Source organism: Diceros bicornis, chromosome 8, assembly GCF_020826845.1.
Source record: "Diceros bicornis minor isolate mBicDic1 chromosome 8, mDicBic1.mat.cur, whole genome shotgun sequence".
Lineage (NCBI taxonomy): Eukaryota > Metazoa > Chordata > Mammalia > Perissodactyla > Rhinocerotidae > Diceros > Diceros bicornis.
In genome coordinates, this window is record NC_080747.1 from 56283397 (window position 1) to 56302602 (window position 19206).

Here is a 19206-nt window from a genome sequence, read left to right on the forward strand (position 1 = left end):
TTCCCCAAAAGCTGATGCTGTAATTAATTGACTTTTTTATGTGCATCAGGTAGTAGAACCCCATTTTTGTGTGGTAACAAGTCCCATAAAAATTTTGTGCTCCACCTATTCATCCTGCCTCCCCTCTCCTGAACTCCCGACAACCACTGATCTTTTTCTTGTCTCTATAGCTTTGCCTTTCCCAGAATGTCAGATTCAAGAATGTGGAGGCTTTTCAGATTAGCTACTGTGACTTGGCGAAATATATTCAAGTTTTCTCTATGATTTTTGGGGCCTTGATGGCTCATTTTTTTTTATTGCTAAATAATAACCTATTGTCTGAATGCACCAGAGTTTTTTTATCCATTCAGATATTAAGACATCTTGACTGCTTCCAATATTTGCAATTATGAATAAAGCTGCTATTAATATTCATGTGCAATTTCTTGTGTGGACATAAGTTTTCATCTCATTTGGGTAAATACTTAGGAGTGGAATTCCTGGATTGTATGGTAAGTCTATGTTTAGCTTCATAAGAAACTGCCACGTGGGCTGAACCATTTTGCATTTCTACTAGCAATGAATGAGAATTACTATTGCTCCACATCCTGGCCAGCATTTGGTGCTATCAGACTTTTGCATATTATCTGACTAAGAATTACGCTATGTTTAATGTTTGCTATAGCTGTAGTGTCACAGACTTCAATTTCCTCTAGTCTCCATGTTCTCTCTCCTCTATTGTCTCCCTCTCCCTTTTATGGGAAAGGAAGGCCAGAGGGGGCTCTAGTTGGGTATTTCCCTTCCCCCAGGTCAGATAAGTTTCTGGAAAGGTCTTTTACCTCAGTGAGTAAGCCTTTGTTGTGGAGAAGACTCTAGATTTATTTTTCAATGGCTATTTTTCTCCTTCCTCCTGCCTGAAACACAAGAGGATTTTTCTCCTCTCATGATAACCTGGTGAGAATTCTGGAAGTGAAACTAACAAAAGCATGGGCCTCTCTAAGACTGGGTCCCTGGAGTTTTTAACTCTTAATCTAATCCACACTCAGCATCCAGCATTTCATTAGTTATCGCTTACTTACTCCTACCAGTTACCAGCTCCAGTGGCTTCTACTCTCATTGGCTCATTCTAGGTATTCTCCTGTCTCTCCAGTTTGGGGGGCTGCTCTTTACCCTGTCACCTCATTTCTCTGATGAATCTAAGTAAAATTATTGATTTTCAGTTCAGTTTTTTTCTTGTTGTGAGGATGGGAGTGACTATTTACATTCTCTTTATATGTCAGAGCTGAAACCAGGAGTCTGACTGCACTTTAATGCATCTATGTAGTTTTAGTTCTTAATATTCTATTGGCCTAAAAAAGTAAAAGTGACTACAGTCATCTCTCACACATGAAAATCCATGGGAGTCTTATCAGAAAAGAAAGACATAACTGGTAAATTTTTAGTAGCATTTATTTGAGCACATAGGTACTTTGAAATGCCAGATACTTTGAATATCAGGAATTTTAAAATGATTTACAAAACTCAGCTTCTTTATTTCATCTTAGTAAAAGCAAATCTTCTTGAATTCAGATTTGGTCAATCTCAAATATAGTAGCTGATATTTTCATTGTCATCCCTATCAGATATATTCCTGCTATTCAATTGGTAGAGTTAGCTTTAAAGCTCAAAACAGTAATTGGTGGTCTATAAATTATACTATTAATTCCAGATGAGCCCTATACCTTACTTTAACAACCTCATATCTTTGACAGTAATCAACTGCATGTAAAATAAACTACAATTCATTTTCTTTTACTACATGGGTCATCAGATAATTAGTATAACATTGCTATACTTTAAAAAATGGCACTGATAATTTTGTAAACGCTTTTGAAAATCCTCACATATGGTCCTATTTTCTGTGATTCTATTTATTTTGTGAGGATTTTTTCCCTTTAATTCAAGCAAGTGTTAGCTGGTAGGAAGATTGTGAAATCACATTTTTTGCTTATTGTATTGATTCCTTTCCTCCTCAATGGGTCTAATTCTCAAAGATGATACCAATATGCAGGATCAAGTTTCCTCATTTTACCCCTTCCTGAACTCTCTACTCTCAATTTTTGGCAAATTAAAAATTATTTTGAAAAAATATTAATAGGTATATTTATTTTATAGTAAGTCTGCCTTGTTCCTGGTACCTTGTTAACCTGGGCTGTTTCTTTACTCATGCATCTGCAGACAATACAAAGGCATAGTGAAATTTACAGAATGCCTACCATGTGCCACCCAGTTTAAGTATACTCATCTGTGATCTTAACATTTATCTTATGTAGGTATAGGGGAGAAGAATTTGCTACCCAAAATGATTCTCTTTAGCTTAACTATTTTAAGAACAAAAGAGTGAGGAAAAAGCTTTATCTTTCCCTCTAACTGCCTAAAAATATTTAAGACTGAAGGAGCAGAACGATGGAGTGGCTTAGAGCTCAGACTCTACTCTGAGGGCAGACCTGAATTTAAATCCCAATTCTCTCACTTCATCATTGTGACTCTGAGTGATTTATTTAACCTTCTTGGGATTTATCTATAAATGAATATCATATAGTAACTTCCTGATAGGTTTTCTGGAAGGTTATGTGAAATTACATATTCAAAAAGATTATCACAACAATTTGGAGGTAATAAACCTCTTTTAGAGTATGCTTTCAGCCAAAAATGATGTTCTGAACTCTCCAGGCTTAGAAAGTCTCCAGTCAGTTTTGTAAAAGTGACCCTTTCTCTTTGGCTTCAGATGATCAAGGAGCAAGCAGAGATTCCCCGAGGTTAGGCAAATCAGATTACAAGTGGGAAATCTGAACCTAGAGGTTCTAGATCATTTTGGGTTGGTGTCTTGAACAAGCCATTCAATTAGGGCAAAAGAGTAGCCAAATTCCATTTGCATTGCAAATTGAGGAGTAGAGGCAGCCACACAGGGAGAGAATAAAACAGCATATCTGAGGAAAACATAAATTCCTGGCAGCTTTTATCATTGGCCTCCCTTGCTGTTCTGAAGGCTACACCCCTGCCCTTAGGATCCAAGAGTAACCTCATGGGAAAACTGTATGTCTAGTTCAGAAGCTGTATATTTCTATAACTTAAACTGTATCAATTATTTATTCTTTTTATTTTTAGAAGGGAACATTGAAAAGGGAATCAGAGTAAGATGAAATATGAAGGAAAGATTATATGTAGGATTCATGCATCCATGCAAGGAATGTATTTTATTGATGAAACTGATATAGGTTACGTCCTGTGCTACTTTAGTAATTTATTCCCTTAATGAAAATCAAGACATATTTATTACAAAATTATAATATTCTCTCAATAGCTTGATTAGCATAAACTCATCAACACAAGCCTAACTCCCAATTGAAAAATCTCTAATTGGTAAAGTCAATTTATTATCACTCAAGAAACTGGATTGAGGCTAAGCAAGGATATAATTCCACTCAAGAGGATGTGACTGAAGATAGTGTAGGGGAGGAAGAAAATTCCTTTACTCACTCTAGGTCCTTCTGATAGGGCTACAAATTAAATTGACATGGGACAGAATAACAGGAGAAAATCAAACAAAGCTTTATAACATGTATATGTGGGAGACACTCAGGAAAACTGAGCAACTCGCCAAAATGGCCAAAGTATCAGTTTAAATATCATCTTGACGAGCGGGCCGTGTGGTGTAGTGGTTAAGTGTGCACGCTCTGCTGCTGTGGCCCAGGGTTCGCAGGTTCAGATCCCGGGCACACACCGACACACCACTTGTGAAACCATGCTGTGGCGGCGTCCCATATAAAGTAGAGGAAGATGGGCACGGATGTTAGCCCGGGGCCAGTCTTCCTCAGCAAAAGGAGGAGGATTGGCATCGGATGTTAGCTCAGGCTGGTCTTCCTCACAAAAAAAAAAATATATATATATATAGATCATCTTCAGATAAAGACAAAGAAGGATATTGAAGGCAGTGGTATGGAACTTCAAAGGTAAGGAAGGCAATTCACATGGATGAAGGGTCAAGAAGAAAGGATGTTGCTAAACCCAGTGGGAGCTGTATAATCGGCCACCTCACAGCAGCTGAGGCATGTTATTTTTGTTCACTTTTTTATATGACCTTCCTTAGAATCATACAAGTCATGACCTTTCTTGCTAAAATATAAAACAAACCCTGTATTTTTATTGCTTTTGTTTTATTAACTAACTTAGGAAAAATTGTCAATTTATGAGTTTGTAAGTCTTCCTATGTAAAATCATAGAATCTTTCAATTACTCAAGTTTCAGTTTGCATCCTTCTGTATGTATCATGATTTTTTTCATATAAGTCCTCACATGAATCCAGCCGTATGGGGAGGGGTGTTTCAACTTTGTTGCTGTTATTGTTGTTCCTGTTATTACTGTTGCTTTTGTGAATAGTTGGTTTTCTCTGTTATATCTGCTAAAAGGTGGTTCCTTGATTAATTGCAAGCTCTTGTGTTGATAGTTGCATTTTAGAGTGAGCCTTTCACCTTCAGAAGGTAACACTTTCGTGGTGGTTTCTAAGGGGTCACAAGTGAGTACTCTTCTTGCCCTTCTTCTCTTCACTTCTTCACTATCAGATTTGCCCAATCTCGACTCAAGCAAACAAGTTGACATTAAATATCTTTATTTTCTTCACGATTACATTTTAATTAAAAAACACATGCACAGCCACTGTACATAAAAAAACATACAAACTAAAAATATTGTAATACATGAAATGAAAAGTAAACATCCCTTACACTTCCTAGAAATAATCACTAATTAATTTTTGTTGTTCTAGTCTCTATATTTTTAAATAGCCTCAAATATATTCTAGAAAATGAAGGCATATGTATAAATACATATAAGTACTTTCAAACTTTGGGTATTTAAGGCTCTTCTTTAAGTCTCACTATCTGGGAAGGGTTTGAATAAAATGGATGTAATGTCAATACAAAAAGAAAAGCCAATTATTAATTAAACAAATATCAACTCATTGAGGGTAAAAACCATATCTTTTAATTATTTAAGTTATTTGTTTATCTATATAGTACATTTATATATAAAGAAATGGAATAATTTAATGTTGAAGACTGCAACACCTGACAAACTCCAGAAATTTCTGAGGCTTTAGACTATACTAATGTTACAAAAAAATTATTCATGACACTTGTTTAAGCGTCTGCTTAAGTAAAGCAGACTTTATTCAGCACTATTGCAATGTGTATAGGGATGACTGCAACGAAGTTTTGCAGTAGGGGAGAGAGATTGGGCTCAGCTCCAAACACAGCAAGGAAACGTTGGGCTTTATTGCCAAGGAGCAGATTGGGAAGGGGAGGAGGTGTCAATGAATGGAAAATTACTAAGGGTGTAGGGTGTAATTCTTTGTGAAACTGACTTGACAAGATTCTTGCTGAAGATAGGACAGGGTGATCAGATATCACTTGTGCTGAAGATAGGACAGTGTGATCAGATATTACTTGTGGAATGATAGGGGCTGAGCAATTTGGTCAGATATTGAGGGTGACCAGACATTGAGCATGGAGCATTATGGCTAAAATGACTTAGCAAGATTCTTGCCAAAACTGGACTCTGCAAGCAGTGAGAGGAAGCTTAAGATCAGGCCTAGTCCAATAGAGGGCTCAGAAGAGCCTGACTAAAGGTTGGTCAAGATGAGACTCTTTGTCACTGGCAGTACAAGATCATGCTTGTCACTACTGGCACATATTAATATCTGTTACTACGTTGACTAGGCAACGTTATTTCATTTTTAGATTTTTGCCTTGGAGCACAGTACAAATCAAAGATGATTGGGAAGTTCAAAGAGAATCAATGCTATTAATTTTCTGCTGTTTTTTTCAGTTCTGTAAGAGTGAATGAATTTAAGGCTCATTTTTTGATGCAACTCAAATAACTAATTATTTAAAAAGTAATTCTAGAAACAATTTCTTAGCATCAGCTAAATCCCAGACATTATGTTATGAACACATATAGTTAGATCAGAAGTAGATTTTACCTTCAATGAGTTCACACCATGATAACACTACCAGGAAGTGTCATTAAACATAATGGTAAAGTACAAAGGAAGTAGAGACAAGAAGAGAGAAGTCTTCACTCTCTCTGTCCTTGATCAACCTCAGGTAAAAAATTTCACCTACAACGTCATTCCCAGCAGTACTTGAACCAAAACTGATGGAGATGTAGAAAAGAGAGTTTTAAATTATTTTTCTCATTTTAAGAAGATTTTTCCTCAGAAAAGTTTTTTCTTTATTCACAGTATTACTACAGCTTTTTCCATTAACTTTAAAAATGTGCGAATCCACATGAAACTACCTGCTCTGTAGTCCCTATACTGGAACCAGAATTCTGTGCTGAACTTCAGACAAATTGGAAGAGATCCTGACATGTGCCCCAATTCTATCTCTTTTAGGATCAGATGATTTCCTTGGTCACTCTGATTAGTGGGAAAAATCCTATTTCAAAAAAGGAAAACATCTAGAGCCCCAACACACATCCTTCCCCCTCCTACTGGCTGATTTACAAATATCACGACTAAAACCCTTTTTCCCATTCTTATGCATACTGCCCGCAGTTACCCTCAGTTTGTCACCCTCCACTGGGCTTTGTGCTTTAATTTACAAACAGGCTCCAGGGGAATAAACCCTGCTCATAGTTCAGTTTCCTTAATCCCGTAGTTATTCCCCTTTCCTCCCAGCCTCCTAAGCCATTAGAACAGAAGTTAACATACCCCGAATAGTGAGGAAGGGCTTCATAAAAGAGTCCATATTTGAGCTAGGTTTTAAAAGACAATTCAGATTTCTCTCAACGACAAAGAGGAAAAGGAGAAACAACTTTCTAATTAGGGAGAAGAGCAGATACAATACATCTAACCATTTAGTACTTAAAAATAATGATATTTATATATTGGTATAAAATTATCTCTAAGACATCCCTCGGTGACAACAACTGGGGAAAAATCAATTCATGAATGTAATCTCCTCAGTGTAAAATGAAGAAAACTGTCAATGCAAGTAATTCATAGTCAATCTATAAATCAAAATTAGGGTGAGTTTATTATGAGCCAATTTTAAGGATCATACAGTTTGGGACAGTACCTTCACAAAGGAAAGAATCACTCCAAACAAGTGGGGTGTACAAAGTGGTTATATAACGTCTAGGAACAAAGAGCATACACTACTTATGACAGGAATCCCTTTTAAAACAGTCAAGAGATTGCTTTGCTGGCACAGCAGGTGAGTGGTCACAAGGTGAGCTCAGCAGGTCGGTAATTAATCCTTAGTTTTTAGGAAGAGATGCTTACCCCTAAGGGAATGCCAATGTGGAGGAAAATACTACCCTATCTTTAAGGACATCATTCTTGTCTTTGGGACATGTTAAATGTTTAAAGCAGATGAACAATGTATGTTCAACAGACCACATAAGGCCCTTTTGGAAAAACAAGGTCAGGCCAAATAAGTTTTAAACCACACGGCTTCCTCATATACTTCAATATATTCTATTGTTTGTCATTTATTCATCATTTTCCCCCTTTATATCTATAATTTCTTTTTGTGTGTGTGTGTGTGAGGAAGATTAGCCCTGAGCTAATATCTGTCACCAATCCTCCTTTTTTGCTGAGGACGACTGGCCCCGGGCTAACATCCATGCCCATCTTCCTCTACTTTATACGGAACGCCGCCACAGCATGGCTTGACAAGCGGTGCCTCGGTGCATGCCTGGGATCCGAACCCTGGGCCGCCGCAGCAGAGCATGAGCACTTCACTTCTATGCCACCAGGCCAGCCCCGTATATCTATAATTTCTTGATAGAAAGCATTGATAATCAAAATATTGTCCTTCACCACCAGGATGGTTGCTGCCTGCCCAGAGTCCATCATGTCCCTCAGTGCTAGGCTTTTATTTTATTGATTTGCTCTGTTGTCCAAATTGGAGGAAAATACTTGTACATAGTGGAAAAGGAAAGAGGTATGTATATTCACAGAGGAAGCGTTTTATAGGGTTTTTTTCTCAATTAATTTTAGGTTGTTGTACAAATATCATACATTTTACATGACTCCTCTGCATTCTTTACAATTATAGAACAGGTATAGTAACAACGATAATAATTCAATATTTGAAAAGATTAGCTTTAAAAATGAGTTCTTAGGCATAGTCTTTATAAAAAGGAAATTCATTCAGGGTTGTAAGATGGATCAGCCATCTCAAGTCACTGAGCAGTCATTACTCTAGCCTGCATGCCAGTCTTACAACACTGAGTGAAGAAAACAGTAATTAGCTTGAATATTTTGACAATACAAGAATTCCAAGGAGTAACAGAAATAGAAATTGCAATCCAATTGAAAAGGGGAACTGATACCTGAAGGGAGCCAACCAAACAAATCATGACTGGGTGTAGGATCGCTTAAGGCATTCACTTGTCTTTTCGTGTGCTTTAGCAGAGATGACACATTGGAAGATTCATCAGGTATAAATACAGCATTCAGTCTGAATGATTGCACACGTACCATCTTGGGACACTATTAGAATATCTAAGTCCATTCTATTTTGAAGGACAGCCTTTCTCATTAAAGACTTTTCAGTATTTAATAAGACTATTCCCACTTGACTATCATTAAGGGCTTGTTGAGTAAATTTAATCAGAGCTTCTATATGTGATATGACATCTTCTAGCCCCAAGGAAGGAATAAATACAGCCACTAGGGGGTCATACCAGTGGAACACTGAAAGACTCCATCTGGCCTTAAGGAGAGAGAGATTGGCAACAGATGTTAGCTCAGGGAGAATCCTTCCCCGGATGCAAGGGAAGCCCAGGGTGCAGCTTCCTAGCCATCCAGGCAGCAGCCAAGGCCAGAGGTTTGTTCCACGTAAGTTCCACTGAGTTCCATTAGGAGCCACCCAATAAATGCCTCTTCTCCTAGATCAGTCTGTTTCCAAACCAATCACTGTCTTTAAGTATGATAGTATTCTGACATTACGTGGGGATGTCCAGCCCATATTTCGAGTGCAATTGGCTATATTTTGTTTGGAGTGATTTTTTTTTTTGTTCCCAACATAAAGGTGCTGGTATGTTTAAAGATCCAAGGCTAGGAGTAAGCCAAACATATCCATTCCAAATTTGTGTAAAACCTTCCATGGTTTTCACTGTAGTATCTGGTTTCTTTTGTTTATTTGCAAATTGTTGGGATAATTGGATGGTCTGAGTAACAGAAAAAGAGTCGCTGTGCCCTGTATCATTAATAGTATGGGCTATTGGCCGGGTTTCGGGATCATAATTAGTAATATCAGACAAACTGCGAACACTGAACCTAGATCTTTTCATCATAATAGATTGCTTTAAAGCTTTCTAATCCATGCCTTGAAAGGGAAAAACCAAGCAAAGTAACGCAGAGGTACTAGAAAGGGGAGGTTAGCCACATATCCAACAATGGGACTGATTTTTGTGCGTAGCAAAGGAATGTGCCCATTGCAGAAAAGCATTGCCATCAAAGGCCCATTCAGATGTGGATTGGAACAATAAATATGGTATCAGGAAGATCTTAAATGGCATTTTTGTGATTAATTTAAAACATTTTGTAATTAGGTTCTAATCTATCTTATGGAGTTGGGGGGAATAAAGTAGGCAAAATGTAAGGAAATCCAGAAATTGATTATTGTGGCAATTACATAAAGTTTAAACATTACCAGGGTTTAAATGAGGAGATATAAGGTTAGGAATACAGGCCTGGTCTGGAGTCTTGGGACAGCTGTCTACAATAGATGTCATCTTCTTCTCATCCGAGTTTGGAGATATTTGTCTTGGTCAGTTGAAGCCGGGTGTCAGAGATGGGAGTGTAAACCCATTCAGGTGGAGAAGCCTTTTTTAAAGCAGAGATGTGAATCCATGAGTCTATGCCTTTTAATTTTGCAGCACATGGATTGGTTAAAAGTATCTGATATGGTCCTTTCCAGCAGGGCTGCAAAGAGTCTTTTATCTGGTGTCTTTTCCAACAAACAAAACCTCTAGTTTGTAATGCATGATCCTTAAAGTCTTCCTCTCCTGGGAGCTCACTGTGAAAAGAATCAGCTACCAACTTCTGATTTCTTTTGTGTCTCAATGAGACCTTGACAATAATGTAAGATATCACCTTTAAGAAAAGTTGGTTCATACATTCCTTTGTCTAATTGCATAGGCTGTCCTGTTATTATCTTGAAATGAGACAGTCGATGTTTACCAAAGGGTGTAGATCTAAGATTGAGGAGCACTAAGATTGAGGAGTGGAAGAGCTTTTGGCCATGAAATATTAAATGTCTCTGAAAGCTTTGCCAATTGAGTTTTGATTGTGCCATTAGTTCTTTCCACCAATTCTGAGGCTTGGGGATGGTAAGCACAGTGGAAATACTGTATTATTGGCTAAATGTTACAAATAGATTTAATTACTTGTCCGCTGAAATGGGTTCCCTATTCACTGTGTAACTCGGTAGGAATTCCCCAAATAGGAATTATTCTTTCCAACAGTAATTTGCCTCCTGCTAGAGCCGTTGCTCTTCTGCAAGGAAAAGCCTCAACCCAGTGTGCGAACATACAGATCATTACCAAAGTATGTTTATATCCTTGAAATGGTGGCGTTTGAACAAAGTCCAATTGCCATATTTCAAAGGCCCCTTAGGAAGGGGAAAGTGGCCTTGTGACCCATGAAGAGATTTCTCTGGATTATACTTTGAGTATATAACACAAGTATACGCTTTATGAGCCACTGTATGAGAAAGTTTCCAAAAGTACTGTTTTCCCCATAAAATCATCTTTTCAGGTGCCCAATGGGTTAATTGATGTATATGCTGGCACAGTGGCAATTGTGCTCTGATAGGCACTATGGGTTTCTTATTAGGCCTGAACCACATCTGTGAGGGGGTGTCAAAAATTCTCCCTTTTTTTTGCCACATCTGTTTCTCTTCCTCCATGGTGATTTCTTCAGCCTATAGAAGGAAATCTTTTACTGGGCTGGCAGAGTTAATAAGAAGCAGTAGGCATTCTCAAGGCTAGAAAGGCGAAGACTTCAAGGCTGCTTGCTTAGCAGCTGCATCAGCAAGTTGGTTTCCTTTAGCTTTCATAGTATCAGATTTAGAATGCCCTTGCATTTTAATAATTGCTAGTTGTCTCAGTAGCTGTATAGCACTTAATGATTTTGCAACTTGTTTCCCATTCTTCATAGGTTGACTTGAAGAGGTTAAAAACCTTCATTATTTCTACAGCATTCCAAAGTCATGTGCTACTCTGAAAGCATAACATCTTTCAGTGTAGATATTTGCTTGCTATCTGATCTCTGGCCAACTAACAAGCTCAATTTAAAGCAATTAATTCAGTTTGCTACGCTGATTTTATCTCTGGTAGATAAGAACTTTCAGTTATGTCCACTGAGGATGTTACTGCATATTCATCCTTTAAGTAAGATCCATCTGTAAACCAAATTAGATCAGCATTATCAATGGGAGTCTCTTGCAAGTCATTACTAGGAGCAAGAAGGTAATCAGTTAATAAAATGCTGTCATGGGCATCTTCCTCCTGTGGAGCTGGAAGGAAAGTTGCAGGGTTAAGATTGTTACATCAGGCTAAGGTAATATTAGGTGCAGAGAACAACAGAACTTCATAGCAGGCTAGTCGGCTTACAGAGTAATACAGTGTGTGATGAGAATTTAGGAAGACTCAATGGAGTGAGGAACATACAGTTAAAGGAGACCCCATCACTATTTCTTCAGTGGTCTTACATAAAAGGGCTGCTGCTGAAATGGCTCTCATACAAAGCAGAAGCTCTTTTGCTACTGAGTTTAATTGCTGACTATAATAACCTATAGGTCAATGTTGATCTCCATGTTTTTGAGTTAATATACCTAAGGCATTTCCTTTATCTTCATGTACTCAGAGGAAAAACAGCATGCTGTAATTAGAGTGCCCTAAGGCTGGTCCTAGAGCCAAAATAGTCTTTAAGGTAGTTAGTGCCTTCTCTCCTTCTGGTGCCCACTCAATTAAATCAGGCTGGTCAGATTTCAGTAATGTATATAAAGGTTGGGCAATAAGTGAAAAGTTAGATACCCAGTTCCTGCAATATCTGGTTAGTCCTAGGAAACCCCTTAATTGTTTCTTTGCCTTAGGGAAAGAAAAAGCCAAGTTTCCTTTAATCCTTTCAGAATGAATCAATAGTTCGTCCTTAAATGTAAAGTGTCTTAGATATTTTACAATAGGCAGGCAAAATTGGAGTTTATCCTTGGACACTTCATGCTCCTAAGATGCTAACTGTTGTAACAGATAATTTGTGTCCTTCTGAGAATCCAACTTAGTCTTTGAACTAACAAGAGCTCCTAACAAGAGCAAATCATCCACATGTTGAATTAAAGTGGAGTCATTAGGGAAACCTATATTAGCTAAATCAGCCTTGAGTATCCGGGAAAAGTAAGTAGGGCTTTCAGTATAGCTCTGTGGCATAACTGTCCAGATATACCGGCGATCTTCCCACATGAAGGCAAAAAGATATTGACTATTCTTTTCTATGGGAATGTTAAAGAAGGCACCGCATAAATCAATGACTGCGAAATAGCAGCTGTTAGTTGGAATGGCTGAGAGCAAAGTGTGTGGATTTGGAACGACAGGATATTGGGGAATCAAAGTGTTATTTATAGCTCTCAGATCTTGAACAAATCTCTAACCTTTCCCGTTCAGCTTTTTTACTGGCAAGATAGGGGTATTACAGGGACTGGTACAAGGAATTATAAGTCCCTTTTCAAGAAATTCCTGAGTGATAGGCCTTATACTATTTAATGTCTCTGGTCTAAGAGGATATTGCTGAATATTAAATAGAGGTTTGGATTTGTCAGGAGTCACCGTAATAGAAGTGGCCGATTTAATTTTCCCAATATCTGAAGAGGATGATGACCATAATTCTCTAGGCACTTGTAATAATAGATCATCAGTTTTTTCTTCTTCTATATGAGTCATTGATTTTCCAAGCATCAACCTTTCAGTAACTACATTTTGGTCAGCATCCTGATTTTCTAAATCTAGAAGCATTTCAACCTTTTGTGAAAAGGCAATATGGGCATTCTTGCTTCTAGAAGATCTTGTCCAATCAAATGAATTGGAGTACATTTCACCAGGAGAAATACATGTTTTCCTGTGATGGTTCCTAACTGAAAAATTATTGGTTCTGATTTAAAAACCTGCATTGGAAAATTTTAAACCCCTACCATTTGAACTGTCTGTCAACTGCAAGGGAGAGGGCAACGAATAAGGTTAGCATTAAGGACAGATAATGCAGCCTCAGTATCTACAAGGTCCTTTGAAGTTTCCCCTCTGATAGTTATCTCACTTTCCTCTAAGGTATTAGTGAGGAGGAAGGGATATGCCCTTTTGTAACCCTGGGAACATTCCTATTCCTGTTTACTGTTGCCACAGACTAAATTCCATTTGTGTTTATAACAATCTTGTTTAAATGACCAGGCTTTTTGCAATAGTAACAGGTGTGGTCATTCCATTTCTGGTGAGATTTTAAAAGGATGGTTTTCCTTGGGTCACTAAGCTGTTGCAGTTGAATATTCATAATCTTAGTGGCTTTTTCTTTCCTTTGTAAGGTTTTAGATAGTTTATCCTCAATAGTGACAAGAGCACTAGTGTGCTCCAATCCAATTCATGTCTTATAATTAACTTTGTTAATTCTTCACCTAATATAAGAAAATTGAATTTAACATCGGATCATTTTGATATCTGAAAACTTTCAAAAGCCATCCCAGAGTGTTGTTTAAAGGTTTTCTCAACCCTTTCAAAATAGTCAAAGATTGATTCTTTGGGTGTATGCTTACATTGATGGAATTTGCCCAATCTATTCTCCTGGGAAAAATTACAGGAATGGCTTTATATATGTCTTGAGAAATATTTCTATAGTTCTTAAGATCATCAGGCTCATGTTTGTGAAAATTTTCCAGGAGATTTCTCCAATTTGTCTCTTTTACTCATTCCTTTCCTTTGCTCTCAGACACCAGCAAATGCACAAGCTAATACAAATCTGAATATCTGGGGGCATATGTTCTAACAATTAAATAAAATTCTTGAGCAAACCCTAAAGGATCTTGCAAAGGATCTGGGAAGTCCTTCATTGAATTCTTAAGTTCAGTTCTAGTCCAAGGAGCATGCAAGAACAGGCTCACCTCCTCCAGTAATCGGTTTCTCCTTTAAGGGAGCCACTATAATTTTAGGGCTTTAGATGTCTGTCCCCTGAGAGTCACTCTTTGTTTCCTCTAGGGTCGGAGGAGGAGGTGGAGGAGGTAGAGTGGACAGCTCAGGTCAGGGTATGGAAGTTCAGAAAGGAAAGTGTATAAGGGTGCTGAGGGAGAAGGAGATGAGCTCTGACATGTCGAAAGTGGTGGTGGAGGAGGTGGCATAGAGAAATGGGGCGGCACAGCTTCTGACTTCTTATCTCTCTTTAATTCAGACATTAGTCTCCTGTAAAGAAGTCACTTTATCATTACTACCTTTTAAAGCCTTAAAATACTAATTGTAATAGGCTTCACTTTCTTTTGATTTAGTTTTACAGTTAGCTTTATCAAATTGTGTGTGCAAATACACTGGTTTTGAGAAGTCAAATGTTCCCCACTTTGGCCACTGAAGACTTAAGTCATCCTTAGTTAATCTTTACCATTTTGTCAAGTACTGTTCCTGTACGTGTTGTACATGACACCAGCTGGAGTTCCAATGAGGGGTTGTCTGACCGGGATCTGGCTGGCTTTAGAAGCATGATTTCCCATTTTCTTTCAGTTTTGTTTTTATTATAAAGGAACAATTTCTAAGGACGGTGTAGTAGGTCAGAAGTGTGCTGCTTGTGAGTGTTACCCCCTAAAGAAATGTCCTAAACACTCTTACGTGCCTCAGTTTGTCCTGCCTGCAGTCTAAAACCACCATGGGGGCCTGGAGTGCTGGAAGAGCTCTCCTAATATGTGCGTCGCCAGATGAGCCTTTAATTAGTTAATGTGAATGATAGTGGACTTCCCTATGGGACCCTTATGCATCAGGAGGATTCACCCTCTGACACTCCCAAGAGGTTCTCAGTCACCTGAGAATGCCTTTCATCTGGAAGGAGCTGGTGTCCCTTTTCTTCAGAGCTGAACAAGTTCAGACTCTCATTTCTCTATCAAACAGTTTGTTCAGACTTTGTAAACATAATTCTTTCAAATTTAAAGCCAAATTAAAGGAATAACCATCCCAGTTCACTCTAAGCTTCCCCTAAGCTCTCCTGACCTAAGAAATTCCCCCTAGGTTTCCCTTAACCTAGGAAATGTACTGGTACCCCTCAAATTTTCTAGTCTTAAGACCTTAAACAGCTCATATAAATGCTTGGACCGTCAACTTAAATAACGAGTTCTGGGTTTCAGGAGAACTCACCTGGGTCACCTGAAGAATGCAGTGATCCAGGGGGCTCAATGGGCCTCAGTGGTAGCAAGCACCAGTTCAATGTAGATTCCAGGTGGTCTCCAGTGGTTTTCTCTGAAACCTTGCCATGACTATGCCAAGAAATGTTGACACAAATAATTCATAATAAATCTATAAATAAAAATTGGGGTGAGTTTATTATGAGGCAACCAAAAGGACCACGTAGCATGGGAAAGTACCTTCAGGAAGGAAGGAAGTACTCCAAAGAAGTGGGGTATACAAAATGGTCATATACCATCTTGGAACCAAGAGCATACATTACACATGATAGGAATGTCCCTTTCATAATTGTCATGAGATTGATTTGCTGGCACAGCAGGTGAGTGGTCACAAGGTGAGCAGAGCAAGTCAGTAATTAATCCCTAGTTTTTAGGAAGAGATGCTTATCCTTAAGGGAATGCCGATATCGAGGAAGATAATTTCTATCTTTAAGGGCATGATTCTTGTCTTTGGGACATGATAAATGTTTAAAACAGATGAACAGTGCATGCTCAACAGACCACATCAGGCACTTTTGGAAAAACAAGGTCAAGCCAAATAAATTTTAAACCAAATATCTTCCTCATATACTCCAATATATCTTATTGAGTATCATTTATTCATCAAAACAAAATGATATATTTCTTTTCTTTTTTGGTGAGAAAGATTGACCCTGAGCTAACATCTATTGCCAATCTTTCTCTTTTTTCTTGAGCAAAATTGTCCCTGAGCTAACATCTGTGCCAATTTTCTTCTGTTTTGTATGTGGATTGGCACAACAGCATGGCTTGGTGAGCAGTGTGTAGGTTCACACCCGGGATCCAAATCTGCAAACCCCAGGCAACTGAAGCACAGTGCACAAACTTAACCACTACGCCACTGGGCCAGCCCCATGATATATTTCTTAATATATGTATATGTATACTGTCGGGGGAAGAGGGAGAATCTCTCTCTGCCCTTTTCCTTAAGGTTCTTATGGCTGGCCAAATAATCAACAAGACAGGTTAGCAGGAGAAAATAATACCAAGTTTAATAACATGTATACATGGGAGAAACTCAGAAATGAGCAACTCGTCCCTCTGTCTAAGCTGCTTGCTTAAGTATTGCAGCTAAAGGCAAGGAGCGTGTTGGGGGTGAGTAGTGGCCTGGGACTTCAGAGGGCAGGAGGACAATTCTTTTCAGGGTCATCTATAGATAATGTGGTCAGGGAGAGACAGAGTTTTTGAAAAAAGAGGCTTGGTGCCTTTCCTATTGTAACCTCTATCCTACATTATCTTTACAGCCATCATGATAACAACTCTTTCTTGTAACAGATCTTTTGTTTTAAATTCTTTAGGCAGTTTGGGAGGGGAAACTCAAATATTCTTCTTGAGTTCTCTGACTCCTGTTGTCTTCAGCTCGAAATAATCCGCATACCGGAGTGGTGCCTCCTGGGGTAGCTTGCCCTGAGCACCATCAATACATACAGGTAAATGCTTGCAAATTGATCTGGAAAAGCACGTGAAATTGGATGGCACCAAATAGTGACTGCTTTATCTAATTGGATTTTTACAATGTGATGGTGTATGATTGTGTGTACCTGTGAGTGTATGTCTGTGTGTGTGTGTGTTAGTGTATTATCTGGGAAATTAAAAACAACTTGTAAGGAAGAAAGAATAAAAATACTCAGACGAAAAGAGCATAGATAAAAAGATGACTCGACTAGATAAAAAGATGACAACAGGCCTATAGAGAAAATATATTTATATTTTTCTATGGTTAAGGCTTTCTGAACAAAGAAATCTGGGACCTAGTTTAACAAACAAGGCTTAGAAGTAGAAAGATAACTAAATAGATAGTGAGAACTGAGATTTACTCTCCTGGAGATATGTGTTTATATTTCAAAGGGAATAAAATCCAGAATGCAGGAAACTTTCCTGGGCTGCAAAGCTGCAGGCATTTGGTCTATTTTCCCCGTGGGGACATTTATTTACTTTCTAAAGGATAAGAACAGTGATGTCCTCTCCTTCACTTCCCAATTATAATTTGTAATTATAAATGAGATTAAGCTTCTCTTTGTCTCTCAGGGCTGGAAGAGGGCAACATGTATATAAACGCCCAAATTCATATTTGTGGGGTTCCTTTCCCATAGAACAAAAACTGCTTTTGCACTTGCAGGTCTGTCCATCTGGCTCTTATAAGATTGCTTTGGAAAGAGAAAGAATTAGGGCAAAGAGGAACTGGTAAGGTTGTCACCATAAGTATTAATACCTCTGATCTCTGCTCCAGAAATTGCATGTTTACTTTCAGGTAATGTGAACAAATGTAGGTATTAAAAACTTACCACAGCACCAATATTCAATTTCATTGAAAATAATGCTTTTGTGGCAAGGTTGAAGTAGCTCTCTCTCAGATGTATTTTTTAAATTCCATCATTTTCAGAACACAGATCCAATTCCATTATTTTTACTTTATTCATTTCACAACATGTATTGAAGTCCTAGTAGCCACCAACGTATAGCAGTGGATAACAACAGACCTCAATGCCCACGATCTGTTGGAATGAGAGAGACAACAAACAAAATTGAAATGTGAAACATTTAGAAAACCACATAGTGATTAACATTACTTTCTAAAAACTAAAGCAGGATGGTAGGATGGGGAGTAATTTATCTTAAATATGGTGGCCAGGAAAGTTCTTTCTGAGGAAGTAGTCTTTGAATAGAGATCTGAATAAGATGAGGAAGTGAGTCATAAAGATATTTTGGGAAAGAGCATTCCAGAAAAGAGTCACAGCAAGTGCAAATGTGCCAAGTCAAGGAGACGCTCTGTGTGTTAGCAGAACAGTAAGAAGGTTAGTACAGATGGAGGAGAAAAGGGGGCAGAGAGGAGGAGATGAAGGGACAAGGGCAGCCAGATGACAGAGGCCTTCCCAGCCTAATGGAACTTCTTTGGCTGTTCTGGGAGTACTCATCACAGGGATCTGAGCAGAGGACTGAGAGATTTGAATTCTATTTTAAAAGATTTACTCTGGTGATTATGTGGAAAACCAAGGTGAGGTTGGAGGTGGGGGTGAGAGGAGAAGCAGATAGCACAGTCGGGATCTTTTGCAGCTATCCAGGCAGTGGACCAGGCTGACTTGCACAAAAATGACAGCGATGGATTTGGTAACAAGTAGCCATAGGGTCGACAGGATTTGGGAATAATTGGGAGAGGAGCATAAAGGATGACTCTGAAATTTTTAGGCTGAAAAAGTCAAAGAAGGTTTTAGTTGAAATTTACTCACTTGAGACACAAGCCGCAGGAAAGGGAGGATATTTTGGAGTTGTGGAGAGTCAGTTTGTGAATCTAAATCAAATTGCCTCATATGACCATAGTAACTGTGACAGAAGTGATCTGCTCCTTGAAAGAGCTGTTCCTTACACAGAAAAGGTGTCACAATTTGGAACTACTAAACCAGGTCTTAAGGAAAGCACAGATTGTTTAAGTTAAAGGACTTATAGTTGTTAGTTATCAAAGGCATTAATATCCAGTCCTACCCAATGTGAGAGAAAAAAGTGGTTTCAGAGAAATGAGGCTTTTCATGATAGAAAATCAAGGTACAGAAGCAGTAACCAGGAGCTCAAGTTTACATTGTATGTTACTTGGTTTTATGTAATCAACCATTTTATTTTAATATTTATTTGAGTTCAATAGACTGTGTGCTAAGAACATTTAATAGTTAAATATACAAATTTAATAAGGACTGCCATTTTTAACACTGTTGCATAGCTTACCTTAATGTTTTTATTATTA